The sequence below is a fragment of the Haematobia irritans genome, chromosome 3, assembly GCF_050003625.1.
Source record: "Haematobia irritans isolate KBUSLIRL chromosome 3, ASM5000362v1, whole genome shotgun sequence".
NCBI lineage: Eukaryota > Metazoa > Arthropoda > Insecta > Diptera > Muscidae > Haematobia > Haematobia irritans.
Window position 1 is genome coordinate 140,244,791 of NC_134399.1, and position 27,286 is coordinate 140,272,076.

Below are 27,286 nucleotides of genomic sequence, written 5' to 3' on the forward strand. Positions count from 1 at the left end.
CTGCGGTGTATTATCCCACTTCAGTAATGCTGGTGACGTTTCTGAGGGTTTCAAAGCTTCTCTAAGTGGTTTCACTGGAATGTGGAATGCCGTTCGGACTCGGCTATAAAAATGAGGTCCCTTGACATTGACCCCTACATGAAATCGGGCAGAACTCTGTGATAAGAGAGAAGTTCAGAAATGTGGTATCACAATTGACTGAATAGTCTAAGTGAGGCTGATACATCGGGCTGCCACCTAACCTAACCTAAGCTATTTAGTCCCCATATAAACCGACCTCCCGATTTGGGGTCTTGGGCTTATAGAAACAGTAGTTTTTATCCAATTTGCCAGAAATTTGAAATCTAGAAATATTTTAGGCCCATAAAGAGGTATGCCGCAAGTGGTGAGTATCGGTCCCAGTTTTGGTATAGCCCGTATATAAACCGATCTCATGACTTTATTTCTTGGGCTTATAGAAACCGTAGTTTTTATCCAATTTGCCTGAAATTTGAAATCTAGAAGTATCTTAGGCCCATATAGAGGTGTGCCAAAAATGGTATCGGTCCATGTTTTGGTATAGCCCCCATATAGACTGATCTCCCGATTTTATTTCTTGGACTTATAGAAACCGTAGTTTTTATCCAATTTGCCTGAAATTGGACATCTAGTTCCTCTAGATGTCCATAAAGAGGGGTGCCAAAAATTGTGGGTATCGGTCGATGTTTTGGTATAGTCCTCATATAGACCGATCTCCCGATTTTATTTCTTGGGCTTATAAAGGGTGGTTAAATTGTAAGGGCCGATGTTGAATGTAAACCACGCCTAAACGCCAAGTTTTTTTCGGAATTTTATTTGACATTTCTCTATTTCAGGCTTACTCAATTTGAACCATGGATGTCGTGAATGTTCAGAATGGTTCCAAGAAATGGCAACAGTGGATGATCAATTTTCGAAGAGAATCATCTTCAGTGATGAGGCACATTTTCACCTCAGTGGATTCGTCAATAAACAGAATTGCCGCATTTGGGCGAATGAGAATCCAAGAGTGATTGTCGAAAAACCAATGCACCCACAAAGATTGACTGTTTGGTGCGGTTTATGGGCTGGCGGCATCATCGGGCCGTATTTTTTCCAAAATGAGGCCGGTTAGGCAGTTACTGTGAATGGTGTTCGCTATCGTGAGATGATAACGAACTTTTTATAGCCCGAATTGGAAGATAGGGATGTGGACGATATGTGGTTTCAGCAGGACGGTGCCACTTGCCACACAGTTAATGAAACAATGGCTCTTGTGCGCAACAAATTCAATGGCCGTGTTATCTCAAGTAATGGCGATGTCAATTGGCCGCATAGATCATGTGATTTGATACCGTTGGATTTTTTTCTTTGGGGTTATTTGAAAAAAAGGTGTACGTCGATAAGCCAGAAAATTCAAGGTAATTCGGCACATTAACGGCATAGAACCTCCATTATGCCTCAGCGTCATCGAAAATTTAGACCATCGGATGAAGGTCTGCCACCGAGGTCGCGGCCCCCATTTGGCCGATATTTTGTTCCGTACATAATTGAGTAATACCAATATATCATAATAAAATAAAATTACAATAATTTCCTAAATAGTTTTTGTTTTATTCAAAATAAACATCGGCCCTTGAAATTTTAACCACCCTTTAGAAACCATAGTTTTTATCCAATTTGCCTCAAATTGTAAATCTAGAGGGCCCTTAAAAGGTATGCTGAAAATGATGAGTATAGGTCAATATTTTGATATAGCCCCATAAAGACCGATCCCTAGATTTTATTTCTTGGGCTTATAAAAACTGTAATTTTTATCAAATTTGCCTGAAATTGGACATCTAGAGGTATTTGAGGACCACAAATACGTGTGCCGAAAATGCTGTGTATTGGCCTATGTTTTGGTATATCTCCCATATAGACCGATCTCCTGATTTTATTTCTTGGGCTTATAGAAACCGTAGTTTTATCTAATTTGTATCTGTCCATATTTTAGTATAGCTCCCATAAGACCGATCTCTCGATTTAACTCCTTGGGTTTCTAGAAACCGTAGGATTTATCCGATTTGCCTGAAATCATAAGCATACGGGTATTTTATACTCACAAAAACGTGTATCGGATAAGGCCTCCATATACATCGATTACACTTCTTGAGGGTATAGAAGGTGCTCTTATCATGAAAATTCCTTGAAACTGAATGTTAACATTTTCAGATTTTACTTCTCGTAATCATTTAAATAATTAGGATAAAAATCTACAGCTTTTAGATTTCAAATCAAGGAGTTATTTCATCATTTTCTTGCACACTTACAAGAGATGTTTGTGATTCCTCTAAAATTCAAACAAAAAATGGTTCTTATAAATTCAGAATCTGATCTAGACTTCACAGGTAACATCTTTACATTTATTTTCGGGAAGCTTGGGAAAATATTTGTCATCAAATTCATGGTGGCGGGCATCTAATATTCGGCCCGGTCGAACTTAATTTTGTATATTCTCATTTTAAAACGGTTTCATTTGAAGCGAAAATGCTATTTATTTTTTGAGATCTAAGATCAACAATTCTACATACCAAAGTAAAATTTCTGAACCAAAAGCAAGCAAGATTTAACTAAAACAAAACATACAAAAAAAATACGCTTTACCAAAGATTTCATCGCCTTAAAAATACTTAATTAAGAAACTATTCGCTTTTTACTTTATAGATTTTAATCTATTTTGATATAATTAAATACATCAACATCTCTGCAAAAGGAAAATGTTTACTAAAAGCAAATTTAAACAATTCATGTTTTCTTATTTAAATAAACAACGTCTTCAATAAAATTTAGTTTTTATTTTCGTTTCGAGGTAGGCCACATATTTTCATTTATTTGTTGATTGTTCTTTTCGCAAGATATAGCAGTATCAAAATACCAGATGGCATTTGGCCTCTTTCGTTATATGGTATTTTGCTCGCTCACAAAGCCAGTGAATAGTGCTAAATATCTTAAGTAAGTGAATAATCTTCGATTTATTTTGGTTACGACATCCCTTATTCGTTGGCATGGACAATTTCTGTTCATTTTCTTTTTCGATCTCTATCGTAAATACCAATCGATTCAGTTCAGTGGAGGAAATGTTGTTGTTTGTTTCACACTTTCCAAATATATAAATCGATGTGTAATTAATGACGATTAAATTGTTTCTATTTTTAAATCAAATTTTGAATAATTTCATGATTTCACTGAACACAGTGCACTGCATAGAAAAATGTGATCAGGAATTTTCATTGCTCGTTGTATTAATTTTCGTATGGGAAAACTTGGTTGCACATATAAAATTTAATTATAAAATTAAATACACAATAAAACGACCTCAGACCAAAAATCTTTGAAGTTTTGAAGGATGAATTGCAGATTTCTAAGCCTGGACTAATAAGAATGTGCCTTTGTTATTTTTTACATTTATAGCTGAGATACTAGCCGAATGATATGCAGAATAGCAAGGTTTTAGATAATTTGTGACTTCATATGGGTTCACAAGAGTTCTTATCTTCCGAAAATCAACAATTTTCACAAGAAAATGTTTTTATTTAAAAACAAGTAAGGAAAGTCTAAAGTCAGGCGGGACCGACTATATTATACCCTGCACTACTTTGCAGATCCATATTTTCGATACCAGATAAAATCCGTCAAATGTGCTGGTTGATGTATAAAAGGTTTTTGTACCCATATACCTACATTTAAATCTGACTCGATCTGGACAAAATTTGTTAGATTTCTACAGAATCTATAGACTTAAAATTAAAGTCGGCTAATGCCCTGGGGTGGACCAAATGTTAGTAAAAACAAGTAAGGAAAGTCTACAGTCGGACAGGATCGACTATTTTATACCATGCACCACTTTGTAGATCCACATTTTCGATACCATATCAAGGCCGTCAAATGTGTTGGGTGCTATATATAAAGATTATGTTTCCAACTAACAAAGCAAAACACATTTTTTTTGTCAAAATTCGTTTTATCATTCAACATAGTTCCCTTCATGAGCGATACAACGATTATAACGACCTTCCAATTTTTTGATACAATTTGGTAGTACTCCTTCGGTGTTGCCTCAAAATAGGAATCAGTTTCGGCGATCACCTCTTCATTGCAGCCAAATTTTTTCCCAGCGAGCATCCTTTTGAGGTCAGATCTGGGGACCAGATCGGGAGAATAAAGGTGATACGGTCAAAATTTGGTCAATATAAACTTGACGCATTTATTTCAAATTTGCATTTAAAAAACCTGAACACCCCTCATTTTGAAGGTGTGTGTGTGTAGAATGTTGCTCTTATTTTGATTTTGGAATTCACTCTTCAGTTGTCAAAATGCCGTCCAAGGAAGAAGAGCAGCGTATCAAAATTTTGCTCGCGCATCGCGAAAATCCGAGCTACTCACACGCAAAGCTGGCAAAATCGCTAAAAGTTGCCAAATCAGCCGTTACAAATGTAATTAAAGTGCTTGGGGAACGTTTGTCGACAGCCAGGAAGTCTGGATCGGGAGGAAATCGAAAACCGGAAGCCGTTGAGACGACAAAGAGAGTTGCCTGTAGTTTCAAGCGAAACCCTAACCTCTCTCTCCGAGATGCCGCAAATAAGTTGGGTGTATCGTCTACAACCGTGCATCGAGCCAAAAAACGAGCCGGACTATCGACTTACAAGAAGGTAGTGACTCCAAATCGCGATGATAAACAAAATACGACGGCCAAAGCGCGATCCCGGAGGCTGTACACGACGATGCTGACGAAGTTTGACTGCGTGGTAATGGACGACGAAACCTACGTCAAAGCCGACTACAAGCAGCTTCCGGGACAGGAGTTTTATACGACAAAAGGAAGGGGAAAGGTAGCAGATATTTTCAAGCACATACAACTGTCAAAGTTCACAAAGAAATATCTGGTTTGGCAAGCCATCTGTACCTGTGGCTTGAAAAGCAGCATTTTCATAGCTTCCGGGACTGTCAACCAAGAAATTTACGTGAAAGAGTGTTTGAATAAACGTCTGCTGCCTTTCCTGAAGAAACACGGTTGTTCCGTACTGTTTTGGCCGGATTTGGCATCTTGCCATTACGGTAAAAAGGCAATGGAGTGGTACGCCGCCAACAACGTGCAGGTGGTTCCCAAGGACAAGAACCCTCCCAACACGCCAGAGCTCCGCCCAATTGAGAAATACTGGGCTATTGTCAAGCGGAACCTAAAGAAGTCCAAAAAAACTGATAAGGACGAGCAGCAGTTCAAGGCAAATTGGCTTTCTGCGGCGAAGAAGGTGGACAAGGTGACTGTACAAAATCTGATGGCAGGTGTACAGCGTGAGGCCCGGCAATTCGGATTTGGAAAAGCGAAAGCCTAACTGAAAATTTTTCCTGAATTTTATACTAATTGAACTTGAAAAAGAAATTTAGTTTGATTTTTTAAATAAACGATTTCACCGATTTACACGCGTTTTCCCTTGACCAAATTTTGACCGTATCACCCTTTACGGTGGGTGGCGAAGCAATTCGAAGCCCAGATCATGAATTTTTGCCATCGTTCTCAATGACTTGTGGCAGGTGTGTTGTCTTGGTGGAACAACATTTTTTTCTTCTTCATATGGGGCCGTTTTGCCGCGATTTCGATCTTCAAACGCTCCAATAACGCCATATAATAGTCACTGTCGATGTTTTTTCCCTTCTCAAGATAATCGATAAAAATTATTCCATGTGCATCCCAAAATACAGAGGCCATTACATTGCCAGCGGAGTCTTGAGTCTTTCCACGGTTCGGAGACGGTTCACCGGTCGCTGTCCACTCAGCCGACTGTCGATTGGACTCAGCAGTGTAGTGATGGAGCCATGTATCATCCATTGTCACACATCGACGGTAAAAGTCGGGTGTATTACGAGTTAACAGCTGCAAACACCGCTCAGAATCATCAACACGTTGTTGTTTTTGGTCAAATGTGAGCTCGCGCGGCACCCATTTTTCACAGAGCTTCCGCATATCCAAATATTGATGAATGATTTGACCAACACGTTCCTTTGATATCTTTAAGGCCTCTGCTATCTCGATCAATTTCATTTTACGGTCATTCAAAATCATTTTGTGGATTTTTTTGATGTTTTCGTCGGTAACCATCTCTTTCGGGTGTTCACTGTGTTCACCGTCCTTCGTGCTCATTTTACTACGCATGAATTTTGCATACCAATCAATTATTGTTGATTTTCCTGGGGCAGAGTCCGGAAACTCATTATCAAGCCAGATTTTTGCTTCCACCGTATTTTTTCCCCTTGAGGAAACAGTATTTTGTCAAAACACGAAATTCCTTTTTTCCATTTTTTTTTTCACAATAACAAAAGTTGCTTCACACAAGAAGCTTTATCTCACAAACTAATTGACTTACAGACGTCAAATTTTGACACGAATCATTTGAAGGTTCGTACTATGTAAAAATAATATGCATTTAATACTAGCGACGCCATCTATGTGTCAGACCGGGGACCTATCAGCCAACCTTAAGTATATATAAATCTTACTCGATCTGGACAAAATTTGTAGATTTAAAATTTAAAGTCGGCTCATGCCCTGAGGTGGAACAAAATGTTAGTAAAAAACAAGTAAGGAAAGTCTAAAGTCGGGCAGGGCCGACTATATTATACCCTGCACCAAATTTTCGATACCATATCACATCCGCCAAATGTGTTGGGTACTATATATAAAGGTTTGTCCGAAATACATACATTTAAATATCACTCGATTTGGACAGAATTTGATAGACTTTTACAAAATCTATAGACTCAAAATTTTAGTCGGCTAATGCACTAGGGTGGAACACAGTTTTAGTAAAAAACAAGTAAGGAAAGTCTAAAGTCGGGGGGGGGGGGCCGACTATATTATACCCTGCACCACTTGTAGATCTAAATTTTCGATACCATATCACATCCGTCAAATGTGTTGGTGCTATATATAAAGGTTTGTCCCAAATACATACATTTAAATATCACTCGATTTGGACAGAATTTGATAGACTTTTACAAAATCTATAGACTCAAAATTTAAGTTGGCTAATGCATTAGGGTGGAACACAATGTTAGTAAAAAACAAGTAAGGAAAGTCTAAAGTCGGGCGGGGCCGACTATATTATACCCTTCACCACTTATAGATTTTACATTTAAGTCGGCTTATGTGCTGAGGTGGAACACAATCTTAGTAAAAAAATATAGGAAACATTTAAATATGAACCAATTTTGAGGCAACTTCGCAAAAGTGTATTTATGATTTATCGGTCGAAAGATGTGTAATAGAGTAGTAGGAAAATTTGAGTCATTTTGATAAGTTTTCGACTTAGCAGTGGCGATTTGATAAGGAAAATGTAGGTATTTCGGCCAGTTTTGCCTATGTAGGAAAAACATATATATGGAAACTATATCGAAATCTGAACCGATTGCAATCAAATTTCACATGCATAGTTACTTTGTTGAATCTAGTCCCTGTGCAAAATTTCACGTAAATCGGATAACGACTTTGACCTCTGTGGTCATATGACGGAAAATCGGGCGAAAGATATATATGGGAGCTATATCAAAATCTGAACCGATTTCAACCAAAATAAACACGCATAAGCAGAACCTTAATTCTACTGCCTGTGCAAAGTTTCAAGTTCAATTCTACTTCCTCTGCAAAATTTCACGTAAATCAGAGTAGCACTTTTGCCTCTGTGGACATATTAGTCCAAATCGGGCGAATGATATATATGGGAGCTATATCTAAAACTGAACCGACTTCAATTAAATTTTGCACAATTAACGATACTATAAAACGTACTCCTTGTGCAAAATTTCAAGCAACTCAGGGCAAAACCCTGGCCTTTGAAGTCATATAAATCCAAATCGGACGAAAGATATATGGGAGCTATATCTAAATCGGTACCGATTTTAACCAAATTAGGCACACTTAACGATACTATTACACGTATTTGTTGTGCAAAATTTGAAGCAAATCAGGGCAAAACTCTGGCTTTTGGGGCCATATAAGTCCAAATCGGTCGAAAAATATATATGGGAGCTATATCTAAATCTGAACCGATTTCAACTAAATTTGGCACAATTAACGATACTATTGAACGTACTCGTTGTGCAAAATTTGAAGCAAATCAGGGCAAAACTCTCGCTTTTGGGGCCATATATGTCCAAAGCGGACGAACGATATATATGGGAGCTATATATAAATCAGAACCGATTTAGCTGATATTTAGCAGTTTTTACGGGACTGATAAAACATTCAAATGTACTTAATTTGAAGAACGTCGGTTCATAAATACGTGAATTATGATCAAATCGGTGATAACTATATATGGCAGCTATATCTAAATCTGAACCGATTTTTTCCAAAATCAATAGCGATTGTCTTCTACCCGAAGAAAGACGTTATGTCAATTTTGAGGACGATCGGACTTAAACTGCGACCTGTACTTTGTGCACAATATTACATATACAGACAGACAGACGGACATCGCTAAATCGACTCAGAATTTCATTCTAAGCCGATCGGTATACTAAAAGATGGGTCTATGACAATTATTTCTTGGCGTTACATACAAATACACAAACTTATTATACCCTGTACCACAGTAATGGTGAAGGGTATAAATATGGGAAACATTTAAATCTGAAGCAATTTTAAGGAAACTTCGCAAAAGTTTATTTATGACTTATCGCTCAATATATATGTATTAGATGTTTAGGAAAATTAGAGTCATTTTTACAACTTTTCCACTAAGCAGTGGCGATTTTACAAGGAAAATGTTGGTACTTTGACCATTTTTTGTCGAAATCAGAAAAACATATATATGTGAGCTATATCTAAATCTGAACAGATTTCAATCAAATTTGGCAAACATGACTATATTACTAATTGTACTCCCAGTGCAAAATTTCAACCAAATTGAGCCAAAACTCTGGCTTCTGGGGCCAGATAAGTCCATATCGGGCGAAAAATATATATGGAAGCTATATCTAAATTTGAACGATTTGAATTTGAACGATTTGAATCAAATTTTGCACACTTCACTATACTACTAATTTTACTCCTAGTGCAAAATTTCAAACAAATTCGGCCAAAAATCTGGCTTCTGGGGCCATATAAGTCCATATCGCGCGAAAGATATATATGGGAGCTATATCTAAATCTGAACCGATTTCTTCCAAAATCAATAGGATTCTATTCTGACCCAAATTAGGAACATGTGCCAAATTTGAAGGCGATTGGACTTAAATTGCGACCTAGACTTTGATCACAAAAATGTGTTCACAGACAGACGAACGAACGGACGGACGGACAGACGGACATGGTTATATCGACGCAGGAACCCACCGTAAGCATTATTGTCAAAGACACCATGTGTCTATCTCGTCTCCTTCTGTGTGTTACAAACATATGCACTAACTTATAATACCCTGTTCCACTGTGTGGCGCAGGGTATAAATATGGGAAACATTTAAATCTGAACCAATTTTTAGGCAACTTTGCAAAAGGGTATTTATGATTTATAGAACGACTCAAGGGCCGGGGCCAAAGAACCTAAAAGCCCATCTGGGTGTTGCAAACATATGCACTAACATATGATAGGGAGCCACAGTGGTGCAATGTTTCGACCAAACACCAAAAAGTTTTTCAGCGGTGGTATATTCCATCTGATTAATGCTGGTGACATTTCTGAGTGTTTCAAGTAAATTAAAAAAAGTCTTTTAAGAAAAATATTAAAAATGTTTATGTACAGATCGTCACGTTTACCACACAATCCTGAGAGTTGAAACTTCTTCGAATATACTCTGATATTGGATATCCAGCTGACGCGACTGAAGTAGTTTGAGTTTGCAGCGATTGATACTTTTTCTATATTGACGACGCGTATGTGACGTTTACGACGTTTAAAACTTTGCGACAGTCACAAACCTAAAAACGTTTGATACTCTGGTATGATTTTCCTCAGTATTCAGATTGTAAATATGGCCATGTCTAAACACTCACTTTTAATGTCATAATGCTCTCAATTTTCAATTTAGTTGTTTGCTGTCTATAAATACAGGGTACGGCTAAAGTAACTATATGATTTGGTTTTTAAATAACTATTGAATGGAATAAAAAAAAAATATATGATAAAAAGAAAGTTTATTTTATGTTATTTTTTTACATTAATTATGAAAAATAATATCAGTTAAATGAGAACCGTTTTCTCTAACGCAAAAATGTGCTCTTTTTATGGCATTTTCCATAACTTTGTTGAGTGTTTCTTGTGATATACGATCAATTTCTTATTGAATGTTGTCCTTTAGTTGCTGCAAGGTTTGGGGCTTACACATAAACTTTGTCTTTGAGATAGTCCCACAAGACAAAATCCGGTGCAGTCAAATCTGGCGATCGTGGTGGCCATCTCAAATTTGACCAAAAATTTTCATTTTGATCAACGAGATTTAAAACTGCTCTATCATATTCCAAGCGCAATACGAAGTCCTCAGGAGTTAGTTTTTGGACTAGTTGGATTTTGTAAGGGAAGAGGTGCAAATCGTGTTTTAAAATTCGCCGAAGAGTGCGGTCAGAAAGCTGCAACTGGGAAGATCATCTTCTCATTGATGTCTCCGGATTTTCTTCGACGCTCTGTCGCACATCATCAATATTTTCGGCCGATCTGCCAGTTCGAGGTCTGCCCGTACGTCCTGAATCTCCGACAGTCGCATATTCAGCAAAATTTTTCACCAACGAACGAATGGTTGGACCCGCTGGAGCAGTTCTTACACCATAAAATCTTCTGTATGCACGTTGAGAAATAATTATCGATTAATTTTCGATGAATAGAAAAACAATCTTAGTTCTTTGCGCAATTGTATAGCGTTCCATTTTTAAATATTCTCCCAAGTTTAATTTCTGAAATAGGAAAAAAGAAAAAGTTAAATACTCGCAAGCAAAGAAGTTACAATTATTTTACATCATATAGTAACTTTAGCCGCACCCTGTAGATACCGTACCACGCATCACCTATGTTAGCACGTTTTGCTTTTTGAATTTGTATCTGAAGTATCTGTGGAGTTGAATGACAGTATTTCCAAATGCGAAAATACTTACGAGACAGGATTAGGCGATATTTTTGAAAGTGAATTAAATTCGATTAAATTACATATATTCAAAATAAATCAAAAAAAACAATCGCAAAAGTTATTTAAAAATATATAAATTGCAATATCTTTTTAATTTAAAATTTTCTCATAGCCTATCATTACATAACTCCTCCAAAAATTTCATCTTTTAAATTTAATTGTTATTAATTTTTGTCAAATTACCCATAGTGCGCTGAGAGAAAATGAAATTATCTCCAGTATAATAAAATATAATTAATTTCTGTTTAATTTACCAAATATTGGTTATGAAATTCTAATCGATATGTTAACAATTATCTTGGACATTTTTTTGATTTCAGATTACATGAATGTTGCACAGTTTCAGTGATAAAGGTACGTTTACAATATTGTTCATTAATATTAATTTTATCTATCCCATATTACACAATTCTTTTATTGGCTCTAAAACGATTCAAACATTACATGTTTCATGAGTTACGTGCACCAAAGTATATAGAGATTTATTTTAAAATCTTAAGTGTTCCAAATTATACATTAAATGGTTTGTTTTATTGCCTCCTGTCTAGTATCGTGAATGAAGTTAAGAACCTTTTTAAATTAATGTCTACGCAAAGGAACAACATTTACATTGTATTTAAGGACGTGATTGAATTCGAAAACAATTTCTATAGAAGCTCAACTTTACAAATATAAGTGTGTCGTCCCCCTTTCCATACCCACTCCTTCACAAAGTGGCAGCCAAGACAGTTGTGCTGGCCAAGCAATTAAGATCGCCCACTTGACAAATGTGTCACAGTGAAAAACTAAAGGCAAATAAATAAAGGCAAGTTAAAGCCGGTGAGATATTTCCGAGAACTCGAGTGGTTGATGGAAAAAGTTTGACAGAAGTTTGTTTTTTGGTTTGTGAGACCAATTTCTTGGTCGTTTGCAAAGCATAGATGTTTTAAAATTGTTTAATGGAGAATATAATAGTACGATTCACTTCAAATACTCTAAACATCGATGTGAGGTAGAAAATTAAAATAATTTAATAAAGTTTTCACACTACTACTTGAAGAAATCTAAACTCTGAAAACTCTAAACTCAGCATAAAATGAGGAAACACGCTCAAACTATGCCCTGTCAACCGCTTTCAAATCGATGGTTTGACTTTGGCAAAGGAAAAGCGAAAATTATTAAGGCAAAGTCGACTATCAAAACACCTTTTTTCAGGAGGTTCAAGTGCAATTCACTTTCGGTTTTAATTAATTATACGAATTTATTCTGATAATTGGTTGATAATTTCGAGGAAAAATTCACCGAAAAAAAGTGAACTGTTTTATAGGAAGAATGAACTACCAATGTCCTGTTGTACTTTTTAACTGGAGTTCACGAAATTACATCATCTCATAGAAGAAAAAATCAATTAAAAGTAAAGAAGAAAATCATTGGCGCCAAATCATGTCCATTTTAACCATACAGTAGTTCATATTGAACTTATGTGTATGGTCATTGAACTTTAAACTCACGTTTAGTTCATAAAATTTTTGAGACATACTTAAAAAAGTAAGATTTCATTAAGCTGTGGAAAATTTCGATAAAAATAATAAAATTTAACTACAAGCAAATAAAATAAAATAATAAATATAATATAAAATAAGTTAAATTTAGCGTTAGTTTAACTACGGAAATTTTTTTCTGTGTAGTACCGAAATGGCCTTCCATCCAAACATCAAGCAGCCAGAAAATTATCTCACAATGTCTAAATCTGTTATCTCACAATGTCTAAATCTGTGTTTAGACATTGGGACACTGCACAGAAAAAAACGCGTTGTGGAAATCTCAAAATGTGCAGTAAAATTTAGTTCAATTTTCGTGCGAGGTAGTTCATTCTTCCTATAAATTAGTTCATTTTTTTTTTGTGTTGCCACTCGAGCCAAAAATAATCTACCAAAATTTGCGGAACTTTTTATCACCAATCTACCAGCAAAAAAAATCTTATTTTGCTAAATTTTATTTATTAAAGCTATTTTGTTTTTTATGTCATCTTTTGTTTAAATAATATTCTATATTTTATTTCTATAAAAATGTTGTCAAAATTTTATTTGTATAGAAATTTTTCTCAAAACTTTATTTCTATAGAACATTTTCTCTAAATTATATTCCTATAGAAGTGTTCTCTTAATTTTACTTTTATAGGAAAATTTCTAAAAATTTTATTTCTATAGAAAAATTTCTGCAAGTTTTTTTTTTTTCTATTGAAAATTTGCTCTAAATTTTATTTCAATAGAAATTTTACTAAAATTTTATTTCTACAAAAAATTTTGCAAATTTTTGTCAACATTTTTTTTTCTGTAGAAAATGTTGTCAAAATTTTATTTCTGTAGAAAATTGTGTTAATATTTTCTTTCTATAGCAATTTATTTCTATTGAATTTTATTTCTATAGAAAATTTTCTCTTAATTTTATTTCTATAGAAATTTTCCCTAAATTTTATTTTTATAGAAAATTTTCCTAAAATTTTTATTTCTATAGAAAATGTTGTCAAACTTTTTTCAAAATTTTATTTCTGTAGAAAATGTTGCTAAAATTTTATTTTTGTAGGAAATTTTTTTAATATTTTATTTGTGTAGAAATTTTTTGTATATATTATATTTTTTTATATTTTATATTTTATAGAAAATGTTGTCAAACTTTTGCCAAAGTTTGTATAGAAATTTTATGTCAATATTTTATTTCTATACAAAATTTTCTCTAAAATTTATTTCTATAGAAATTTTTCTCTAAAATTTATTTCTATAAATATTTTCTATAAAGTTTATTTCTATAGAAAATTTTCCTAAAATTTTTAGTTCTATAGAAAATTTTGTCAAAATTTTATCTCTGTCGAATTGTCGGAATTATATTTCTATTATAAAGTTTCTTAAAATTTTATTTCTATAGAAGAGGTTACAAAGGTTTTATTTCTATTGAAAATGTGTGAAGTACTTCTTCGGCGGGGTGAAATATTTTGCAAAATCTATCAAAATATTAGGAATTCTACCAATCTACCCAACATTAAAAAATTTACCAATTTTGTTAGAATTCTACCAACTGTCAAAATTTTTTTCTGTAGAAAATGTTGTCAAAATTTTATTTCTGTAGAAAATTGTGTTAATATTTTCTTTTTATAGAAATTTATTTCTATTGAATTTTATTTCTATATAAAATTTTCTCTAAATTTTATTTCTATAGAAAATTTCCCTAAATTTTATTTTTATTGAAAAATTTCCTAAATTTTTTATTTCTATAGAAAATCTTGTCAAACTTTTGCCAAAATTTAATTTATGTAGAAAATGTTGTCAACATTTTATTTCTGTAGGAAATTTTTTTTTTTTAATATTTTATTTGTGTAGAAATTTTTTGTCAATATTTTATATTTTTTGTTATATTTTATAGAAAATGTTGTCAAACTTTTGCCAAAATTTTATTTTTGTAGGAAATTTTGTTAATATTTTATTTGTGTAGAATTGTTTTGTGAATATTTTATTTCTATAAAATTTTTTCTCTAAAATTCATTTCTATAGAAAATTTTCTCTTAATTTTATTTCTATAGAAATTTTCCTAAAATTGTATTTCTATAGAAATTTTTCCTAAAATTTTTATTTCTATAGAAAATTTTGTCAAAATTTTATCTCTGTCGAATTTTCAGAATTATACTTCTATTTTAAAGTTTCTTAAAATTTTATTTCTATAGAAGAGGTTACAAAGGTTTTATTTCTATAGAAAATGTGTGAAGTACTTCTTAGGCGGCGTTAAAATATTTTGCAAAATCTACCAAAACATTAGGAATTCTACCAATCTACCAAACATTAAAAAATTTAACAATTTTGTTAGAATTCTACCAACTGTGGCAACCGTACTCAAGGACTGGCCCTGAACAAAATTGCTAAAGACACTATGGGTCTATCTCGCCGCTTTTTGGGTGTTGCACACATATGCGCTATGTTGTGAATGGGCCAAAATATAATAAAAAAATAAAAAAGAGACTGAAAAATATAGCTCTTTGTTTCATTACATAGAAGCCACCATGTATGTTTGCATCATATTGTATTTTCAATCCAAAGTAAACTTTCAACATTTTAAATGTTGATTAACCTATTAGGTTTTCAAAATATCAAAAGTTCTTGCCGAGCCTCTAAGAGAAGCAAATTTCATCCGATCCGGTTGAAATTTGGAACATGGTGTTAGTATAGGGTATCTAACAACCGTGCGAGAATTGGTCCACATCGGTCCATAATTATATATAGCTCCCATATAAACCGATCCCCAGATTTGGCTTGCGGAGCCTCAAAGAGAAGCAAATTTCATCCCATCCGGTTGAAATTTGGAACATGGTGTAAGTATATGTTCTCTAACAACCATGCTAAAATTGGTCCAAATCGGTCCATAATTATATATAGCCCCCTGTTGGATTATCATCCAGATGAGTATACTTTTCATACCAATTTATTTACAAAAATATTCTTCCTTATATACTCTTACAAACTAAACTGCCTGTGCATTAGACCACCTGATTGTCGCACACAGCTATCTCTTATCTATTTTGTTACATTAAGATCCCACACACATGCGCTCTTATCAGCTAGTACAATGATTTTATGGCGATCCTAAGTAATCTCTCTAATCTCTATCTAATGATAGGGACCAATTCTAAGATATTTCTATTGTCGGCGTTATCGCATTCATGTTCAAAAGATATTTATTTTGAACACCCCCATATAAACCGATCCCCAGATTTGGCTTGCGGAGCCTCAAAAAGAAATAAATTTCATCCGATCCGGCTGAAATTTGGTACATGGTGTTAGTATATAGTATCTAACAACCGGTCCAGTTCAGTCCATAACTTTATAAAACCCGCATATAAACTGTTCTCCAGATTTGAACTCCGGAGCCTCTTGGAAGAGCAAAATTCATACGATCCGGTTCAAATTTTGAACGTAGAGTTAGTATATGGCCGCTAACAACCATACCAAAATTGGTCCATATCGATCTATAGTTATAGAGCCGATCCCCAATCACACAAAAATTTGTCCATATCGGTTCATAATCATGGTTGCCACTGGAGCCAAAAATAATCTACCAAAATTTTATTTCTATAGAAAATTTTGTCAACATTTTATTTCTATAGAAAATTTTGTTAAAATTTTATTTCTATAGAAAATTTTGTCAAAATTTCATTTCTATAGAAAATTTTGTTAAAATTTCATTTCTACAGAAAATTTTGTTGTTTGTTTTGTTTTGTAGAATTGTAGGGGGTTTGATGACAAATCTTCTCCCAAACGAGCCAACTCCCGAAGACAAACTTTAAAGATTCTACCTATGAAGACCAGATAAGATTCTGGATTTATGAGAACCAATTTTGTTTGAGTTTTAGAGAAAATATAAACATATCGTGTATATGTTGAAATTACGACTTGATTTAAAATCTTAAATCTGCAGATTTTTCCGCATTTATTTAAATACGATGAGTAAAATCTGGAACTTTTACTTTCAGTTTGAAGCAATTTTCATGATCAGTGCGCCTGCTATACCCTGAAAGGAGTGTTTTCTTTTTTGAGAAACGTAATTTTAGACAAGCAAAGTTTTCTTTTGACACAAATTGTAGAGACAATCGTTGAATAAACGAAAAGACCTTATAACTAATTTCCAGAAAATCGGATAAAAACTACGGATTCTAGAAGCCCAAGAAATAAAGCCGGGAGATCGGTGTATATGGGGGCTATACCAAAACATGGACCGACAGGCACAATTTGCTACTCACATATTTGTGATCTTAAAATACCTCCAGATTTTCAATTTCAAACAAATCGGCCAGACAATATAGTCTCTAGACGCCCAAGAAGTAAAAATCGAGAGATCAGTCTATATGGGAGTTATACCAAAAAATGACCGATATACCTCAATTTCGGCACTCTTATTTGTGGTCTAAAAATACCTCTAGATTTCGAATTTTAGGCAAATCATGCACTCAAAAAAAAAAAAGAACTCTCTATTTCACTAAAGCCAATTTATCTTTATTTTAGTTCATGGAATTATTATGTTTGGAGAAAGTTTCCTTTACGCTAATAATTTTTTGTTTACGTTAGTTAAATTAACTAAAACCGAGGAAAAAATATACTCAAATGAAGCATAAAGATTAACTAAATTCGTGTCTTCCACAAAATAGTTCAATATTTCTTTAAATTTGTAAATTTTACTACAAATGCGTTCATCATGAACTTCGTATGTCACTAAAGACATTCTTGCAATTTTGAACTCCAATTTTTTCCTTCAAACTACAAAATTTTCTTTAACAAGTGAAAAAACTTAATTATGTCTAATAAATTTTCTTGAATTTGTCGAAAAATATTTACTTATTTTTATGACATCGATGTGATGCCAGCGTATGTTATACTGTTTAGTTCAAATTTTCTAAAAATATTCAAAATTTTTTAAAATTAACCGAAATTTTTCTTCCTGGTGGGTTCACTGTTTTTTCAGTGTGTAATAAATACAGTTTATTGTAGCTCAAGAATTTCAGGCAAAGCGGATGGTAAATATAGTTTCTAGAAGCCCAAGCAGCAAAATGGGAGATCGGTCTATATGGGGGCTATACCAAAAAATGGACCGATGGGCACCATTTTCGGCACACCTTTTTATGGTCCCAAAAGAACTCTAGATTTTCAATTTCAGGAAAATCGGATAGAAAATATAGTTTCTAGAAGCCCAAGAAGCAAAATCGGGAAATCAGTCTCTATGGGGGCTATATCAAAACATGGAACGATGAGCACCATTTTCGGCACACCTTTTTATGGTCCTCAAATACCTCTAGATTTCCAATTTCAGGCAAATCGGATGGTAAATATAGTTTGTAGAAGCCCTAAAAGCAAAATCGGGCTATCGGTCTATATGGGGGCTATATCAAAACATGTACCGATGAGCACCATTTTTGGCACACCTTTTTATGGTCCTCATATACCTCTATATTTCAAATTTCAGGCAAATTGGATAAAAACTACGGTTTTTATAGGCCCAAGACTCCAAATCGGGAGGTTGGTTTATATGGGGCTATATCAAAAAATGGACCGATGCGGACCATTTTCGACACGCCTCTTTATAGTCCCACAATACCTATAGATTTCCAATTTCAGGCAAATCGGATGGTAAATATAGTTTCTAGACGCCCAAGAAGCAAAATCGGGAGATCGGTCTATATGGGGGCTATATCAAAACATGGACCGATACGAACGATTTTCGACACACCTCCTTATGGTCCTAAAATACCTCTAGATTTTCAATTTCAGACAAATCGGATAGAAAATACTGTTTCTAGACGCCTAAGAAGCAAAATCGGGTGATCGGTCTATATGGGGGCTATACTAAAACATGGACCGATACGGACCATTTTCGACACACCTCTTTATGGTCCAAAATACCTCTAGATTTCCAATTTCAGGCAAATCTGATAAAAACTACGATTTTTATAGGCCCAAGACCCCAAATCGGGAGGTCGGTTTATATGGGGACTATATCAAAACTTGGACCGATATAGCCCATCTTCGAACTTGACCTGCCTGCAAACAAAAAACTAATCTGTGCCAAATTTCGGGACGATAGCGCCATTATTGAAGGCTGTAGCGTGATTACAACAGACAAACAGACAGACAGACAGACTGACAGACGGACATGCTTATATCGTCTTAGAATTTCTCCCTGATCAAGAATATATATACTTTATATAGTCGGAAATCGATATTTCGATGTGTTACAAACGGAATGACAAACTTATTATACCCCCGTCACCATTTTATGGTGGTGGGTATAAAAAGTGTTGTTCCACAAAAACAACGCCCCGTGCCACAAGTTATTGAGAACGATGGCAAAAATTCATGAATTGGGCTTCGAATTGCTTCCCCACCCACCGTATTCTCCAGATCTGGTCCCCAGTGACTTTTTCTTGTTCTCAAACTTCAAAAGGATGCTCGCAGGAAAAAATTTGGCTGCAATGAAGAGGTGATCGCCGAATCTGAGGCCCGAAGGAGTACTACCAAAATGGTATCAAAAAATTGGAAGGTCGTCATAATCGTTGTATCGCTCTTGAAGGGAACTATGTTGAATAATAAAAACGAGTTTTGACAAAAAAAATGTGTTTTTCTTCGTTAGACCGGGGACTTATCAGCCAACCTGTTAAGCTTCGGCCTGACCGAATATACCGTATATACTTGTTTTCTATCAGCACGATTTTTTTAAATTTAATAGGGTGATTTTTTTTTTAATTTAATAGGGTGAACCGTTTCCAAGTGAACCCAATATATGTAGCGGAAGAGCCTTAATTTTGAACATAACGGTATATCTCGAAATATCGAGGTGATAGAAAAAAACCAATTGCAGATTTGGATTCAGCGTCCCAAATAACCTTGAAAACGATATTCAGTTCTTAATCAACAGAACCACTGTTCCCCAATGTTATATTTATAATTTTATTTGTAAATGTAATTAATAAATAAAAAAATAAATAAAAATAAGAAAATATGCCAATGTAATATAAGTTATATTTCATAGCCAGACAATTTCAATTTGGCTTTTAATGGATGGCATTACCAAACTTTATGGCATGTCTTTAAAAAAGGCGATTTCTTTTTATCCCATAATATTTTGATGCCGCTTTTTAAAATCTTAAAATTTAATTATTCCACTAAAATAAGATATCATTCATCTGTCATCTTCTCTTAATATCCCATATCTCTCCATCAGTGCGAAAGAGGAATTTTAATACATGGAATTTTATATTTATTTTTTTTATTATACAATATCATAGCAATTTAATTTGGATGTTATTATCCATGAATTTGCATAAAATTACAAATGATATCCCCCTTAGTATACAACAAAAGTAGGTCTCATTGGCCATATGGAAAATGTTTGGGGGTAATTTTCGGTGAAAATAAAACCTTTTGAAATGTCTATAAAAGACACAATATACCGGAACAAAATAGGAGGCAACATCATTGAGATGTCACACGTTCTAAGTTGGTTTAGAGAATATAAAAAAATGTATCCTTCATCCTAGCAATAAAAAACCAAAGTTTTGTTCATAATTACCAGGGCATTTCAAAATTCTACTGTGACATCTGTGGCATGATAAATATTTTAGAATTGTGACATCTGGGCTGTTTCTTCCTTGGTATTTCCTTTTTGTATTTTACCTACTTCGTTGTATTTATTTTTTTTAGGTTTCATAGTAACGAAATATTTTTATTCCTGGGCCTCTTTCGTTAACCCCCCTTGCCGGTTGGTTGTTTTGTTTACTGGCTGGTACATGTGGCGTATGAGTGATGTTGTGCCATAGAAAAACGTTCCCTTTCTAACTCATAAAGTATACGCCCGGATGGCAAAATGCCCCCACCACCCCAAAAAGCTGAAAAAGCTGCAAGGAGATTACCCAACCACTAAATGTAAGGGGAAAGTTTACTTATAATTACTTTGACACTTAACTTCTTTTTATCCAGTTGCATGGCAATTAACGTCACATTATAATGCAGTATATTTTGTGCATCTAGTTTGGAATTTTTGGCCGCTTAAGGGTCGGCCATACTCCTGTTCATGTGGCTTTTTTATGATCTTTTTTTTACTTTACAGATTAGGAAAATAACAGGGGACATTATATGTTGGAAGCTACTTATGTTTCGAAAAACTTTTTTGCTTATAGTTTAGTACAAGTCATGATCTCTTATTCTGTAAGTGCAACTTCAGGGAAAGTGTTGCTGCTCAGGGCACATTTTAGGAGAAAAAAATTGGTGTAGAATGTTTAATTATTTATAACGTGCGAAGCAAAATGTTAAAGGAAATCATGTAACAAATAAATAATCGTCACCTTATCTACGGATTCGTGGTTGAGTAGTTTCAGGGATATGGAATTTCAAAATGTTTATACGCCACACTATGGAATAGGGTTTTATAAATTAGTGCATATGTTTGCAACACCCAGAAAGAGACGAGATAGATACATGGTGTCTTTAGCAATAATGCTCAGGGTCGGCCCCTGAGTTTATATAGTAATGTTCGTCTGTCGTTACGTCCGTCTGTCACACATTTTTGTGACCAAAGTCTAGTTTTAGTCCTGTCAAATTAAAATTTGAGGGAAGTATGTGCTTTGGGTCTAAATAAATACTTATTTCGCATGCTTTTATTTCTGTAGCTAAGTTAGAAAAAATAATCGAATTAACACAAACAAGTATATACGGATGTAAGTTCGGCCAGGCCGAAGATTATGTACCCTCCATTCTCCCTCTATTCTAAACACTTCCATCCACAATCGAATTACTTGAGTTAACGTTTGCCGATGGCAAGGTATCTTAAAACCTCCTAACACCGTCTACTAAATTGTAAGTAAGTCCATACGTGGTATATATTAAATTAAAAACGACCGATTAAATACGTATATAATTCAGTTTGACAAAATGTTCTATAGAAATAAAATTTTGAAAAAATTTTCTATAGAAATAACATTTTAACAAAATTTTGTATAGAAAAAACATTTTAACAAAATTTTCTATAGAAATAAAATTTTAACAAAATTTTCTATAGAAATAAAATTTTAACAAAATTTTCTATAGAAATAAAATTTTGGAAGATTATTTTTGGATCTAGTGGCAACCATGATTATGAACCGATATGGACCAATTTTTGTGTGATTGGGGATCGGTTATATAAATATAGGCCGATATGGACCAATTCTCGCACGGTTGTTAGATACCATATACTAACACCATGTTCAAAATTTCAACCGGATCGGATGAAATTTGCTTCTCTTAGAGGCTCCGCAAGCCAAATCTGGGGTTCGGTTTATATGGGGGCTATATATAATTATAGACCGATGTGGACCAATTTTAGCTTTAACAATGGCTAAAATCAACGAATTAAAGTACGAGTTGCTTGATCACCCACTTTATTCTCCTGATTTAGCTCTAAGTGATTTTTACTTGTTCCCAAATCTAAAAAAATCCTTGCTGGCAAGCGTTTTACCTCAAATGAAGATGCAATTACAGTTGTAAACTACTATTTTGAAGACCTTCAGGAAAACTATTTTAACCAAAGGATAGAATTGCTAGAAAAGCGTTGGACTAAGTGTACTGAAGATTCAGGAGATCATATTGAAAAATAAAAACATTTTTGAAAAACTAACTATTCTCTTTCATCGATAGGCTAAGAAGTTTCCGAACCGCCCTCGTAATCACGCTACAGTCTCCAATAATGAAGCAATCGTGGTGAAATTTTGCACAAACTCGTCTTTTGTCTGCAGGCAGGTCAAGTTCGTATATGGGCTATATCGGTCCAGTTTTGATATAGTATCCATATAAACCGGCTTCACGATTTGGGGGGTCTTAGGCTTATAGAAATCGTAGTTTTTATCCAATTAGAAGTCTAGAGATATTTTTGGACCATAAAGAGGTGTGCCAAAAATTGTGAGTATCGGCCCATGTTTTGGTATAGCCCCCATATAGACCGATCTCCCGATTTTACTTCTTGGACTCCTCGAATCCGCAGTTTCTATCCAATTTACCTGAAATTGGAAAGCTAGAGGTATTTTAGAACCATAAAGAGGTGTGCCAAAAATGGTGAGCGTTGGTCGAAGATTTGGTATGGTCCCCATATGAACCGAACTCCCGATTTGCGGTCTTGGTCTTGTAGAAACCGTACTCTTTATCCACTTTGCCTGAAATTGGAAATCTAGAGGTATTTTCGGACCATAAAGAGGTCTGCCGAAAATGGTGAATATCGGTTCATGTTTTGATATAGCCCCCATATAGATCGATCTCCCGATTTTACCTCTTGGGCTTCTAGAATCCGTAGTTTTTATCCAATTTGCCTGAAGTTGGAAATCTAGATATATTCAAGGATCATAAAGAGGTGTTCCGAATATATTGTGTATCGGTACAGTTTTTGTTAAAGATCCCTTATTAACCGGCCCTCCCATTTAGGGTCTAGATTCTAGAACTAAAATTAGATGTGCCATTAGACCGATCACCCGATTTAGTCGTAGGGTTTCTTGTAATTGTAGTTTTTATCCGATTTGCCACAAATTGGAAATATACATGCATTTTAGACCCACAAAAAAGTGTATATAATTTAGTTTTTATAGGTCCATTTGGTAAGGCCTCCATATATACCGGTTTCAGATCTTGAGGGTACAGAAGGTGCACTGATCATGAAATTTGCTTGAAACTGAATGTAAAATTTTTACTTCTCGTAATCATTTAAATAATTGGGGTAAAAATCTACATATTTTATAATCATAACATAAATCCTCTAAGAGAAGCAAATTTCATCCGCTCCGGCTGAAATTTGGTACATGGTGTCAGCATATGATCTCTAACAACCATGCAAGAATTGGTCTACATCGGTTCATAATTTTATATAGCCCACATATAAACCGATCCCTCGATTTGCCTTGCGGAGCCTCTAAGAGAAGCAAATTTCATCCGATCCGGCTGTTAGTATATGGTCTCTAATGACCATGCAAAAATTGGTCCACATCGGTCCATAATTATATATAGCCCCCATATATACCGATCACCAGATTTGACCTCCGGAGCCTCTTGGAAGACCAAAATTCATCTGATTCAGTTGAAATTTGTTACGTGCTGTTAGTATATGGCCTCAAACATCCATGCAAAAATTGGTCGAAATCGGTCCATAATTATATATAGCCCTCATATAAACCGATCCCCAGATTTGACCTCCGGTGCCTTTTGGAGAAGCAAAATTCATCCGATCTGGTTGAAATTTGGTACGTTGTGGTAGTATATGATATCGAACAACCATGCCACCGTGGTGCAATGGTTAGCATGGCCGCCTTGCATACACAAGGTGCTTCGACCGAACACCAAAAAGTTTTTCACCGGTGGATTAACCTACCTCAGTAATGCTGGTGACATTTCTGAGTGTTTCAAAGCTTCTCTAAGTGGTTTCACTGCAATGTGGAACGCCGTTCGGACTCGGCTATAAAAAGGAGGTCCCTTGTCATTGAGCTTAACATGGAATCGGTTAGCACTCAGTGATAAGAGAGAAGTTCACCACTGTGGTATCACAATGGACTGAATAGTCTAAGTGAGCCTGATATATGGGGCTTCCACCTAACCTAACCTAACAACCATGCCAAAAAATTGTCGTGACTCACGAAAATTTTCTTGACTCACGCGTGAGTTGGGAGTCACGCTCATGTCAGCGGCGTGAGTGTGCGTGAGCGTGATTAACAAACCAAAATATCGTGCGTGAGCGTGAGTCACGAAAACAATATCTTCGTGAGTCTGCGTGAGTAACGAATTACGCTCACGAAAATAATGTCCAACATAAAACGCTTCAAAGTTAAATTCATTTGATATTTTAGTGACTCCTAGGATATTAAGAGTTTAATAACGCTTTCGATTTTAATCGTGCTCATGATTTCAGACACGTCCGTCAGGTAAATTACTCATAAAATTATTCGTGAGTCCCAACATATTTCGTGAGTCCCGAGATTTGGTTTTGGAGCCTCTTGGAGGAGCAAATTTTATCCGAGTCAGTTGAAATTTGGTACATTGTGCTAGTATATGACCGTTAACAACCATGCCTATTTAGGTCCATACCGGTCTATATTTAGATATAGCCCTCAGATAAATCGATCCCAATCACACATAAATTGGTCCATATCAAGTTCTTAAAAAAAAACATAAACTACCACATACCATTTGTTGTTTCACCGAAATTATGATAGAAAGCGTGACCATTTTTATGCTAGCCAGACAATATTGCTATTGCTAAACGGTCGCTCTCATCTGATGTATAACTCCACTGCCATGGTATTGCATATTTCCAGAGTTATTGGAGAGGCTTCTTACAAATGTATTTGTAATTGATTTTCTATGTATTTTAAAATGAAAAAAGAGCATGACTTAAAATCTACCGGCAAATAAATTTGTTGTTTTACCATTTTACGTCATTTTCTGTATATTTGCGTCATTGCAATGCAATTATTATGGCTTACCGGAATAATATAAATAAAAGCGATTATATCTAGCAGTTACCAAATCATCTGTATAAATTTACATATACCCTTACACAAGTGTAGAAAAATTATTAAAAAAAAATCGTTATTTAAAGAATTTTTCTGGAATGAAAGGCTTCTTCTAATTTCTTTAATATTTTTAATATGATTGCATATCGAAAACACAAACTTGTTGTTAGTATGCTCTTTGGGCCTTATATAACAGGACCAAGATGAAAACCTAAAACAAAAACAAGTATTTTAGGAAAAAAGAAGAAAAAATTGCCGGTAAATATGCAACAATTTTAGCTAACTAAAATATTCTCTTAATCGCATTTAAAGAATTACTCTTAATTCTACTCTCTCAAAATTTGTAATACTCTCATGCTCTCGTAATGTCTTTAGTGGGTGGATGTTTGCTACTTCTCTTGCACACCTATACTCTCACAAATATTCATTCATAGCACATCCTTGCCATAGACTGTTGCGTTTGAAATGAACACCAGAATGTTTTTGTACGAAACAAATGAAGTAAAACTTTTCAGTTGTGTTTTAGATGTCGTAACAAACCAAACGTATCCTTGTGGAAAACGGCATATACCATAGAGAATGGATGCTAAATAAAGCAATGCAAAAACAAATGTTAAGTGATTAAATTCTAAAATTTTCAAAAGGAAAATATAATAAAATTTAAAAAATAAGAGAAATTCCAAAAGAAAAAAAAATTTTAAAAAAAAATGTTGGAAAATTTCAAATGATATAAAAACCGGCTATGGCCTCATAAAAAAAAAAATATATTTGCACTTAGATTGATTGGTAGCTGCTGTAACGTATTTGCCCTTTATATTGTCTATGGTTCAATAGAAATCATAAAAAAATTGCTCTCTAAGGTTTTCCAATCAAGTGCTTGAGAGGAAGTAAATAAAACGTAAGGTGGTATTCTTTGCACATTTATTGATAAAACACAAAGTATGTGTGTGAAATATTTATGAGCAACAAAAAGCAAATGGTATAACACAATGTCTGGTGAAGATAACAAAAAAAAAAAATAAATAAATAAAAATAAGTAACAACAACAATTCCGGTTTTTTCTATTCCATTTTGTCTTGAAAGGTCCTCCTTCTCAAATTGTGATTGAATTAGAGGAGATTACCCTCTTGCCAAACGGAGATGAGGAGAGGCGATATGGCCAATAACTGAAATCATCAAATGTATTGTGCATGTACAATAATCATATAAAAAAGGACATTTCCAACATAACAAAAAAAAAGAAAAGTTTGCAAATATTACCATTGGTCTCGTGGTTCCTCTATTACGCCCACAACTTCCAGAACCCCCACCGAAGCAAACCCCTACGCCCCCAAATCATATAGCAAGGATTTCTATTTTTCATTCTTCGACTTGGTTTTTGGTGACTTTTGTTAGCTTGCTGTCTATGGGTGTGTAAGTGTGTGTGTTTGTGATAGTCTACCACGTATTTGTAGTTGTATTAATTACGGTGTGTGCGTGACTTTTCGACTTTTATCTGGAGAGAGACGACCAAAAATTCCTTAGAACTTTTCAACTTAAAACCCCTCATAATCGTAGAAAATCCTCCCTCCCTACGTACTCCTTGCTGCAAAGAAAGCCTGTGGCATTATATGGAATTCCTTGCCCTAAGCAAAAAGAAAAGGATTATATAAAGTGTACATTTTTTTTTGGCCTAAGACATTATGTGAATCAATAGAGCTAAGCCAAAGAAAAAGAACAAAAAGCAAACGAAGGAGAAGCGGCAAAAGTAGCCATAACAACTAACAACAAAAACTAATTTTCTCAAATAATCTTCATCAAATTAAGTAATATCGAGGTAATTATATTTGTATGGAATTTGACAGTCATCTCTTTTTGGGACTTTTTTCTTTTGCTATTTTATTTTAACTCTTAAAGCTTTGAAAGAAGGCCAAAAACCTTTAGATCGTTAAACCCGTATCTTGTAAGAAAATTATTATCCTGGCAAAGGATACTATGCTATGGTTAAAATCCAACATTTGGCTTTGACCTTAGCGTTAGCATTTAAATGAACTGAAATTTGTTTTTATTAAAATTTTGTAATTGGACATTGTCCAAAAAGCCACAGTTTGGCTCCAT

General features: G+C 34.5%; 1 protein-coding gene across 5 annotated transcripts in view; it reads left to right on the forward strand.

The window, feature by feature from the left end:
* The window catches only part of LOC142228290 (frequenin-2), a 236,324-nt gene that overhangs the window by 2,905 nt on the left and 206,133 nt on the right, over positions 1 to 27,286 (forward strand). For 4 of the 5 annotated variants that reach the window (XM_075298680.1, XM_075298677.1, XM_075298678.1 and 1 more), the window contains one exon: positions 11,472 to 11,505. The gene's annotated coding sequence lies outside the window, so the exon portion shown is untranslated. Of the gene's footprint in view, positions 1 to 11,471; positions 11,506 to 25,726; positions 27,006 to 27,286 lie in introns of those variants that run through there. The other variant, XM_075298681.1, reaches the window with a different exon arrangement.